Raw genomic sequence first — 11,769 nt, forward strand, 5'->3', positions numbered from 1 at the left:
CTGCCCACACTGCACCATTCCTGGAATCTAAGCTGGCTATCTCAGAGAGCCTCCATAGCTGCTGTTATCTATCTATCATGTTCTCCCAACATGCAGAAACTTTTTGATAAGATGTGATCCCAGTTATTGATTCTGGGAAGTATTTCCCGTGCAGTTTGATTTCTGTTCAGGAATTCCCTAACTACCCCTATGTCTTCAAGAGTTTTACCTAATTTGTCTTCCAACAGATTTAGTGTTTCTGTTTTAATATTCAGGTCTTTGATCTATATAGATTTTAGTTTAGTACATGGTGATAGGCATGGGTCTAGTTTTAGTTTTCGGCATATGGAAAGCCAGTTTTTCCAGCACCATTTATTAAAGAGACTGTCATTCTTCCATTGAACATGTTTGGCCCCTTTATCAAAGATAAGATGGTTGAGTGTGTTTGTAGCTGTGGTTGTATCTTCAAATCCATTCTATTGTTCTTCAGATCTGTTTTTATTCCAGTACCATGTTGATTTTATTACAGTAGCTTTGTGGTATAACTTCAAGTCATGGATTGTGATGCCTCCGGCCTTGCCTTTGCTGCTTAGAATTGTCTTTGCTATTCTAGGTCTCTTCTGGTTCCAAATGAATTTTAGGAGTAATTCCTCTCCATCTATGAGGTATGTTGATGGTATTTTCATTGGGATCTGTATAACAGTTTTGAGAGAATGGCCATTTTCACTATATTTATTCTTCCTATCCATGAACAAGGGATGTCCTTCCATTTTCTGAGATCCTCTTTGATTTCTTTTTCAGGGTATTATAATTTTCTCTGTATAGATCTTTTACTTTTTTTGTGAGGTTAATTCTTAAGTATTCATATTTTGGGATGTTAGTGTGAAGGGTGTGGCTTCTCTTATTTCTCTCTCAGTGATCTTGTTGTTAGTGTATAGAAATGCTATTGATTTTTGAGTATTGACTTTGTATCCAGCTACATTACTGAATTTATTTATTATATCTAGGCATCTTTCAATGGAGTTTTGGGGGTCTTCTATGTAAAGTATCAGGTCATCTGCAAACAATGATAATTTAACTTCCTCTTTTCCTATCTTTACACCTTTTATTTCTCTCTCTTGTCTAATTGCTCTGGCTAGTATTTCCAGAAAAATATGGAATGCTTCATGAATTTGTGCATCATCCTTGTGCAGGGGCCATGCTAATCTCTGCATCATTCCAATTTTAGTATATGTGCTGCCGAAGCGAGCACCTGAATTTTTAAAAATACAGTATGTGTGTGACTTGAAGATTGAGACCTAGAAATGGAAAATGCCAGTCATAGATACCACAGCCTCAGTTTTACTAGGTATTGTTTATTTTTCCCCTCTATAGTCCCACTAACCCTTGTTACCACTAATTAGCCAACACTGAAATATATTTACTTCTACATAGTCACTACATAATCTCACTGAGTAGCTAGCTTCATTTATTTTCATGCTTATTGGTTATTTAGGCTTTTCTCCATAAAGTATCAGATCATATCTTTGCCTGTTTGTTTAGTGTTGTTTCCCTTGACTGGAGTAATATTTTATGAACACCAATCCTTTGTCAATCTTATGCCTTACAGATAACCTCCTCCTAGCCTGTCTAGTCTTTGCATCTTCTTTGTGTTGTTTTCTTATTGAAAAAACTTAAATTATGATCAGCCACAAGCAAACAAAAGTCTGTCTTGTCCAGAGACCATGAATACTTGTCCCCGCCAACGAAGATGAGCCTAGAGCTCCACTCCAATCTTTGCAAAGCTTTTATTTTTTATTTTTGAGACAGGGTCTAGCTGAATCGCCAAGGCTGGACTTGAGCTCTTTATGGCCCTGCCTCAGCCTTCCAGAGTGCTGGAATTACAGGCGTGGGCCACCCAGCCTGGGTGGAGCTATTATCTTATATTTTCTAAAGCATTAGAATTCTTTGTCTTACCTTTATTTTGTTTTCAATTCTACCTTCCTATATGAAGCCTAGACTGTTAGATTGAACACTGCACACCGGTTCCGTGGTTATGCCCTGACCTCTCTCACACCCCATCCCCACGCAGTGCTGGCTTCTGTCCTTCTGCCCTCAGCCCTTCACTTCACTCGTGCTCAGTCAAAAGCAAGCAAAAACCTGTTTGCTTATTTCTGGGCTGCACTGTTGTAATAACCCTGACTCTAGACCTTAGATAACTGTTAGGGCAAATCTTCATTTTCTTTAAAAGGAATGAAATCATTGTGCCTTTTTGGTGACCTTTTTTCTTTTTAAATGACTTGGAATTCAAATTATCAAATTTTATGAAAAGTGTGTATTTTAAGAGATTATACTTGATTTTTAGATTGATTTGGGGATAATTACCAGTTTTATAACATCAGTTCATCACATCTATGAACATAGCACTCTCTTTACTTTTCTGAGTTGTATTCTTTGCATGTGTATGTGGTACTGAGGATGGAACCCAGGGCCTTGAGTACACTAAACGTACACTCTGCCACTGAGGTACACTCCTATCTCTTAGTCTTTTTATGCATATATTTGCTAGCACCTCAGTTTTGTTATGTTGTAAAGTATATACTTTTTATTTTGTTTGGTTGTGAGACAGGGGTTCACTATGCGATTTGGGCTGGCCTTAAACTCACAGTGATCCTCCTGCCTCAGCCTCCCAAGTGCTGGGATTACAGATGAGCACCATTACATCCAGCTTGCTGGTATACAGAAATGCTCCTGATTTTTAAAAATATTGATCTTATAGCCAACCATCTCGGTAAACTCACATTAATTCCATTAATACTTCAAAGAAATTTTTTGACTTTTCTAGATAGCTAGTTAGTTCAGTTGTGGATAATATCACTTTATTTCCTTTCCTGGCCTTGTGTCTTTTCTTTTTCATGCCTTATTATGAGCTCTAGGACCTTTAGTACTATATTGAAAAGACCAGTGGGTTTGGTCTTGATTACAAAGAGAAGGTTTCTAATATTTCACCATTGAGTATGGTGTTTGTTATAGGTTTTTAAAAAATAGCCTTTTCTGGGTTAAGAAAATGTCTTTATAGTTCTAGTTTGTTCAGAGTTTTTACTTTGAATAGTGTTTGCTTTAAGAGTGAGAGTCATGACAGGGGTTTAGCTCAGTGGTCCGAGCGCTTGCCTGGTAAAACTAAGATCATGAGTTCAATCCTCAGTACAAAAAAAAAAAGTCATTAGAAAGTAGTTGGGCATGGTGGTGCACACCTGTAATCCCAGCATCCAAAAGGCTGAGGCAGGAGGATCATCTTAAGTTTGATGCCAATCTGAACTACATAGCAAGACCCTGTTTCAAACATTGCCCCCAAAAGAGACCATCTAGTCTGACTTCATCATCTTGTAGTAGAAGAAACTAGAACTCAGAGAAAGAAACTCATGTTTCTAAAATTATACAAAGTTAGACACAGACTTGGGGACAAAAGACTTTGCAAAAACACTTCTACAACCTTATAGGGTACTGCTTACTGCGTCCATTTTATCTACAGGCTGACCGAGATCGAGAAAGATTACATCATGAATCACGTGACCTAGCAGAGCTGGGACTAGAAGCCAGCCTTTGGATTCCAAGACCAGGACCCCTTACAGAATTTCTTTTGTTCAGTGCCCCACCCCACTGATGCATGGGCTTATTAGCCTGAAATAGAAGGGTCCCTGAACCATAGATTCAAAATTATGATCTATAAGACTCCAGCAATATTGTTGCAGGCATGTCAGAGAAAAGCCCGGTTTGCGATAGTGCCCATGGGCTTTGTGATGCCTATGAGTCCTTGGTGCTGGTGACAGCCCTGAGACCAGGGCACAAGGCCATGGGCTCTAAGAGTGCTCTCTGGTGCTGAAATGATCCCTGACATAATCCTGGTTAACAAGATCAGAACATGAAGTCTTTAAGAGCCTGCCTTCATGTCCCCACAAAAGGGGCTCTGCTTTCGCTCCGGACCCCTCCCCCAACTGGTGGCCCTTCCTCCCCTCCCCCAAATCTCTTAGTGAGCTGCTTCCTCACCACCTTGTTTTGCCTGTGCTATTTGTGTCTGCTTCTAACAGCTGGCCCCAGCCTGGCAGCCCCTAGCTCTGAAGATTATCCAATTATCCCATTAGCTCAGCATGTCCTTCCTTCCTCCAGAGCTATTAGCTCCTCCATCTCCCTCTCCTTCTTGCTCTTCTTGGGCTTGGACAAGCCTGGAGCCTCCTTTGCTCCTTCCCTAGCCAGGCATAGGCTGGGTCAGTCCTCAGTCATTGAGATGCAGGATACCAGAGCTGGAAGGGATTTATGCATTTGTCCTTCTGCGGAGAAAGAAACTTGCCTACGATAGCCCAAGTTACATGTTTGCTGTCATTATAGCAGACAGCAGAGCCCAAATCACAGCCATGTCCTTCTCAGCACATCCAGGTCCAGTCAGTGTGCCTTACCCAGCGCTCTCTAGCAGCGGCCCCAGGAGAGGGAAATATATCCCCATCCCATTCTCTGGACTCTGGTTGAGATCAGAATTTATGATCTGAGTAGGGGAAGAGAACATGCACTGGTGAAAATCATATTTCCTAGGAACTAAGACATAGTTTAGTGGCGCAAGAGATGTTACTGGATGCAGGTAACAGATATCCATGGCAGCTAAGGGTCAGGGGGTGTCATGAGTGCAAACAGAGCTCAGAGCCCGGGCAAGGCTTTCTCCAGAGGCATCAGGGGGCTCCTGCATCTTCATGGAGGAGATAGCCCTTCAGTTAGTCCCCAAAACACGGGTCCTGTTTGAAGTAAAGCAGACTCAGAGGGACGGCATCCTAGGCAAAGAGGCCTACCTGAAAGGCAGAGGCAGGAACTGGGTTAAGAGAACGGTGGACACTTTGATTTGGTTCAGCCAGCGTGGATGTCTCACTTTCTTATCACTGAGACACAACACCAGGCACCCACCACTGTAAGGAAGAAAGGTTTCCTTAGGCTCACATTTTGTAGAGGTCTCAGTCCATAGTCGACTGGCTCTAAGGCAGGGTGGCATAGGCAGAGGAGCATCACAGAGAAGAAACAGTTCATGGTGTGGCAGCGGGAAGCAGAGGAGATCAAGGGAGGAGGGAGAGAGACAGACCTTCCAGGCCATGCCCCCAGCAACCCGCCTCCTCCACCCAGGCTTCACACTGAGTTATAAACTCATCAGTGAGCCAATGCACTGATTGAGCCAATCGCTGATACTAACAAGTATCAGGCACCCATGATCTAGTTACCACCCAAAAGCCTCCCCAAAAGTGTGCATGATGCTTTAGGGAGACATCTGAACATTAACCCTAACAGTGGGATAGCTCAGAGATAAGGCAGAGATTAAAGCTGTGTTCCACTGAATGCGCATCTCAGAGAGTATAGACTTGATCTGAAATGTTCAGGATCTATCCGTGTTCTGGAGAAGAGAGGGACACAGTTAAAGCAGGACTTTAGAAAGGTTCACCTAACGGGGCTGAATACATGATGGTAAAAGAAACAACTACAAGCCAGGCATGAGGCACACGGCTGCAATCCTAGCACTTGTGAGGCTAATAAGGCAGGAGGATCACAGAGTTCTAGGCCAGCCCCGACTACATAATGAGACCCTGTGGGTGGAAGGAGACAGAGAGAGACGCACCCAGAGACACAGAGAGGTCAGTCTGGAGTTTATCCACATATAGTCAGGGCTTACAAGGAGAACAGTTACATACAGGACACAGAATTTATACTATCATTTTATAATGGTCACCCAGAGTTACGTACAAGAAAGTGCAGGAAAACTTTCCACAATACCAAAGATCTAGAAAATCCAGCTGAGGGCCTGGATCCCACAACAATGTCGTGCATGAGTCCAGTTGAAAACCTAGAGCCCATGACAATGCCTCCCATGGGTCCAACCTAAAGCCCATGACAATGACTCAAGCAAGTCAGTTTTATGGATCTGTACCGGGAAGGCCCAAAGGTCAGTAGTGGAAGCTAGAAAGTCTCTGCCAGTGGGTGAAGAGTTTGCACTAGCAGGTTGAGAGTTCTACACTGGAGCCAAGATGTGACACTCAAATTAAGGACCAGGGCTGCCCTGAAAAGTACCACAGCCATCCTCAGTCACAGTAGGGTCCGAGCTCCTCTAATGATGAGAACAGTCAGGTACCTGTCAGGAAGCCAGTGTGACAAGCATCTCCTGGAGATTAAACAGCACACATCTTCCCCTCCGGAGCCAGGAAGTGATGCTCAATGTAAGGAGCAGAGTTCCCCGACAGCCACTCTCAGCGACAAGGTCCTGCGCTCTTCCAGTGATAATAGCCAAATTCATATTTGGGACGGTAACCATGATGAACTCCAGGAGAACCAATGGCTCCAAATAACAACAATTAGGAGAGCCCACGACACCTTGCTCTTCTTCTCCATGGCTTTTATGCTGGCGACTTTCCTCAGGTGGCCATCTACACTCAGCACCATGCTGATTTAATTTAGCTGGTGTTAAATTGGGCACCAGTTTTTAATCCCTAATGGGATTAGGAAAGTGAGAGGTGACAGCAGGAAATACAGGTAGGATGGAGGAGGTGATGAGGACCCTCTGCCATTCACTGGGTGAGAGAATTTTGTAAAATTGGCAAGGTCTGCTTAACCTCCTGCTCGAGGGACCTTCTCCACCCTACATTCTGGCCCCCAGGCTTTCCTGCCACAGCTTCACCTGCTGACCCAACGAAGTGCTTCACTTGTGGAGACACTGTCACCCCCACCGGCTGGATTGCAGGCTTTTAAAATTCCTTTCTGTTGGCACTAAAATCATCTCCCACCTCGACCCATAAACTGGATGGTGATGACTTTTATTTTTGGAAACAGGAATCGAACTCATGACCTCATGCTTGCCAGGCAGGAGATGTGCCACTGTGCTATACCCCCGGCTTGATTTTTTTTTTTCTTGTTTTAACCTTGTGTCCTTTCCTCCTTCTAGTCCACTATCTTATTTCCAGGGCTGCTCTGAGGAATCAAGGACTGACAACTGTGGCCCCAAAAGGTGAGCCGTCCTTACTGGTCCTTCCTTACTGGGGGAATCCTTGGAGGTGAGGTGGACGCTCCTCAAGGGCCCACAAGTGAGCCAATCCCCTCCTAAGCCAGGGAGCACCTCAGTGTCTGTGGGGCACTCTAAGGAGCCAGCCATAAGCTCAAATTATTACATCCCGGTGGACCTGCCAGGAATTAGCTATTCTACCAGAGCTCCTGTGAGCTCGGCAATGTCTAGTTACTGCTGCTGCACCTGGCTGCGTCTTTTGAAACATCCCATGGCATGCTTTACCCATCTTCTGGTCTGTGTCTCCCTAAGTGTCTTCAGCCTAATTTTCTCCTATCATTTTCAGTTTCCAAACCCTCCCTGTCTTAATCAGCTTCCTTTGGCTACTCGTCAATTCTCTTGGGTATAATTATAAGATTATCATCTTATCTCATGCATGTTCCCAGTATTTGTCCAGTTTGTGTTACTGTAACAAAATACCTGAGGCTGGGTACTTGTTTATTTCATTCATGATGCTAGTGACTGGAAGGTCCAACAACATGGTACGGAACACCTACCGAGGGCCAGCTTTGGTTGCATCACAACATGGTAGAGAAGCAGAGATAAAGGACCAAGACTGAGGGGCGGCCCTGCTTTGCTGAGGTTTGAATGGAGACAAACAACCTACTCTCACAAGAACTAACCCGGTCACACGAGACCTGAATCAATCCTTTCCCAGGGTAGCACCCTCAAGACCTAATTGTCTCCCACCACACTGCAGACCTGGCTTCCAGCACATAAACCTTTGGTGGGCACACTCCACCCGGATCCAAAACCACAGCATTCACATGTGGTATTTTAGTTTGTCTGTGATGGGCGAGGCATTAGGAATTGAGCGTGGTCCTCTGTCTTGAGTGGGAGCCTACAAGCTCATTCAGGTTGGGAGAATCCTGCTAGTGCGAGGTTGCTGGGGCTTTCCCACCCAGGCCTCGCCTCTAGAGTTAAGCCAGTGATGAACCTGACCACTGAAATACCTGCCATGGTGTTTTCTTTTCCTTTTTTGGTCTTGTCCTTCTGAGACAGGGTCTCACTCTGCAGTTCAGGCAGTTCAGGCTGGGCTGGAACTCACGTTGTAGACCAGGCCGGCCTCAAACTTGAAGCTACTCTCTTGCCTCAGCCTCCAGAGTGCTGGGTGTTATGTTCTTTTGATAATCGGTGCTAGGCTAGGTCTCTCTCCTCCTCTTCACTGCGCGTTTGCCTTTTCAAACTTGTGCTGCACTCCACACCTATCCACGCTCGCTTTTATCTACCAAGTCTCCCAAGGTCATTTTGAATCCTATTTGTTAGTCTAATCATTCATTACATCCCATTTCTATTCACCTTTTCCATAGCCCACGCTTCCTTATTTTTTTTTAAAGACTTTCACTAATTGATGGGAAGGTATGGGTTTAAACACAGGAAATGATCCATAACCAACATCCCTTGGCTAAATCATCTGCCAGTTCCACAGCCATCTCTCAGCCTCCAGAGACTGGAGGTCTCCAGGCACCGGCTTAAATTCACGCTTGTTGTGTTTCTTCACCTGCTGGTGGACAGAATATAGCAACCAGCTCAGCAGCCCTCTTCCCCACTTCCTGCCCTTCCAGACTCCTTTCCATTCTTACATTAAGCCCACAGGAGCTACTGATCAGTTGCCCTCTTGTGATTTCTGAACTAAGAATAGATTTGTTATTGCAATAATAATAATCTTGGGCGTTTCTGTTACATATCCCTTAAAAAACAAAACAAACCCGGGGCATCCCAGAAAGTCAAGAAGTCAAGGGCAAGGCCAGGATTTGTACCTGGTGCTTTGACTTACCTTTCAAACCTCAGCAAAGCAGGTCGTGCTCGGAAGGAGCAAGAAGAGGGATTATCTGACAGCTCTGAGGTGGGGAGCAGGAGAGCAAACTGAAACCCCAAGGGGTGGCTTGAGGATAGCTGCAGGGTGTCCCACCCAGTCTTTGTAGTCCCTGCAAATTCTGATGCTAACAGAACGGTTGTGACCTTGGGTTCTGGGGCTGAAGTTTCCTAAGAGAAAACTCCGTAATTTCTGAAACTCTCTACTTTTGATAATTCCAAAAATCTCTGAATCTAAACCAGGCTCTATCCCCCTCACTCCCTTTTCCAACCCAACTAGAAAATGTGGGTGGATTGAGAAAGAACAGAAAAGAAAGATCAAAACTGTGACAACCCTCTGACAACATTTTAACTTGAAAATTGCCTCCAAATGGATGGTATAATTCTGTGTAGGCAGATGTAAATCAGGCGCAGATTTACTGTAATCCTCCTCGTTCTTATTTCTACAGCAACATCCTGAAGGGACGGAGCCCTGGAGCTGACCATCAGCAGCTTTGGGAAAACAGCTTGACCGGGCTCCTCTGCGAAGCCTCCCTGACTGCCCAGGGGAGGTGGTCCTTTCCTTTTCTGATCTCTCAGGCTCACCTTTGACCCTTACCAAACAGCTGACAGGTGATGCCCTCTGCAGACCCAGCCCACCCTCCCGCTCAGCAGGCGCAGGAGGTTCTCAGAGAGTGATTGCGAGGGGGCAGAAAGGCTAGGACTCAGGGCCCAACCACCCCCTCTGCGGCTTTGTTAGGTGCCAGTCTAAATGGCTGATCCTGAGTGTCCTCCACCCCTTAAAAAGACTCAAAGGTACTTGCTTGAACGAGACAGAGAAGTGCGCAGGGCTCCACGCAAAGCCTTTCCATGGGCAGAACCTTGGTTTCGTTGCCTCTGTCGCCTGTCCAGCCTCAGGCTGGCTTCTGTCCTCATCTACTCCCTGACAGTGGAGGCAGAGCAGGCCCAGTCACACTTGGGTCCCTCTAGGAAAAGCTAGAGCAGAGTGAGAGGGTCTGGGGAGGTGCTTCCCACACCTAGGGCCTGTATGCCGGTGTCTGGCCCTGCCTTGGAGGCCATGTGAGCCATCTGACATCTTCCTGCTTCCTCCTCTGGCTCTGTGGCCTGAAGGGCTGTCCTCACAGAGACCTCACAGCTCATGATGAGTGACAGCCACAGGGTGGGTACCTGGGGACACAGGAGGGATTGGTATGAGGTGGAGGAAGAGGCGGTGACCTTACAGCCTTACAGAGCAGATCAGGGCCAAGGTGGGAGCCACTTGCCTCACAGACCCCTAGATCTCCCCAAGTTCTGTCCCCACTAAGGTAACCTCCAATTGGCAATCGGTGGCACTGCTCTTCCAGCTGAGCACTCAGGGCCATCCTGGCAGGGCACGCTGAACCTTAGCAGCAGCAGGAGAATGTACACTATGGCAGGGGAGGAGCAGCGCTCACAGATCCGGGCTGACCTCTTGCCCGTGGTCACAGAAGCAGGGCGGCCTGCGCAGGACCAGCCCACTCCATGAGCAGTTGGCTTCTGAGAAGCCCTCCATTCCTGTGCCCGCACGGTGGTGGAAGACACAGGCAGCTTTCCATTTCTGGGGTACCATCCGTAGGGCAATAGCAGCTCATTTCTTCTTACTCCCTCAGTGTTCCTGACCCTTTCCCCTGTCTGCTGTGATTTGCCACCCTACGATCAGCACACGGAACATGGCTCAGGCCAGCTCCCAAGCTCCTGCTCCGTGATAAGGGGAAAGGAAGACCGTGATACAGACGGGGCACCTACAGAGGGAGAGCTTCAGGAGCGGGTAGTAGAGGAGTAGGGGAGACCTCCAGAGAGCCTGGCTCTGGGTGATGGGGACAGGGAAGAGCCCTAACCCAGCCTGGGCCAGCCGAGCCTGCTCTCGGGCATCCCTGTGGCCTGGCCACACCTGCCTTAAAGGGGGCCAGGGCTGCAAAAGACATGCATCTGTGATGGGTTCTGTGTTCGGGAAGCATTCTGCCTACTCCTGCCCTTTGAGGAGAGCAAGGAGAGAGCAGAGGAGAACTTGAACAAAGCCGCGGGGCCCCTGCAGCCTGGCCCAGGGTGATGGGGCAGATTTGTGTCTGTGCCCCACGAGGCCAGGCAGTTGCTTATCCTCTTCCCCACCTTCACACTTCCTCTTTGGGCATTTACTCCACTAAGGTGGGCCCTAGAAGTGACTGTGCCCATGTGCACACTCCTGTGTTACATTGGGCTCAGAGGAGTGACATGTGTGGCTGTCTGTGCCTAGTGCTCACACTCTAGGTCACATGGGGTGGGTGTGGAGATGGGACACTGGGCTGCTAGGGACCCAAGGAGGCCTGGGCTCCAGAGCTGGGCTGGGGTGGGTCCTGAAAGGACTTGGGGTGCACTCGTACCTGGAAGCCTTTGCAGTGCCCTGACCTTCCCCTCACCAACCCCGCTACCCAAAGCTCAATTCCCAAGGCTTTGGAAGGAGCCGGAGTGAGGCTGCCTCTTTCTTCCCTGCCTTTGTGGTTCTTTCCAGATCTTTCTCCACGCACTGCTTATGAGGGTGAATGGCATCCTTACCGCTGGCCTCCCTCCCTGCCAACAGTCAGCACAGACCCACAGCGCGTGGGAGGGAGGGAAGTGCTGTGGACGGGCGGGACGCTATTTACACCAGGGCTCTGCAACACCGGCGGACTGCGAGAGCCCTGGGTGGGAGCACTGGCCACTTTAATCCAGTGTCTCTGGCAAAGGGCTCAGGCCTCAGGGCTTAGCGCTTCCTACGTGGTTCTCTGGTGCAGCAGGTTGCAAGGACCTCTGGGTGACAGACGGTTAAAGACAGCTAAAGCAACTCACACATGCAGTTGCACAGTAAAAATATATAGAGGCACCATAGGAAAGCAGTTGTTTCCAAACTCAGGTCACAGGATAACATCAGGAAGGTT

At 47.3% G+C, this 11,769-nt stretch overlaps 1 non-coding gene across 1 annotated transcript; it reads right to left on the bottom strand.

The window, feature by feature from the left end:
• Nucleotides 1-1,127: 1,127 nt before the first annotated feature.
• Nucleotides 1,128-1,231, bottom strand: LOC111754062 (U6 spliceosomal RNA). The gene has a single exon (XR_002788790.1). It is a non-coding gene; the product is annotated as a U6 spliceosomal RNA (small nuclear RNA).
• Nucleotides 1,232-11,769: the final 10,538 nt, after the last annotated feature.

The sequence above is a fragment of the Cavia porcellus genome, unplaced genomic scaffold, assembly GCF_034190915.1.
Source record: "Cavia porcellus strain 051 isolate PalLab524CR breed Dunkin Hartley unplaced genomic scaffold, mCavPor4.1 scaffold_16, whole genome shotgun sequence".
Lineage (NCBI taxonomy): Eukaryota > Metazoa > Chordata > Mammalia > Rodentia > Caviidae > Cavia > Cavia porcellus.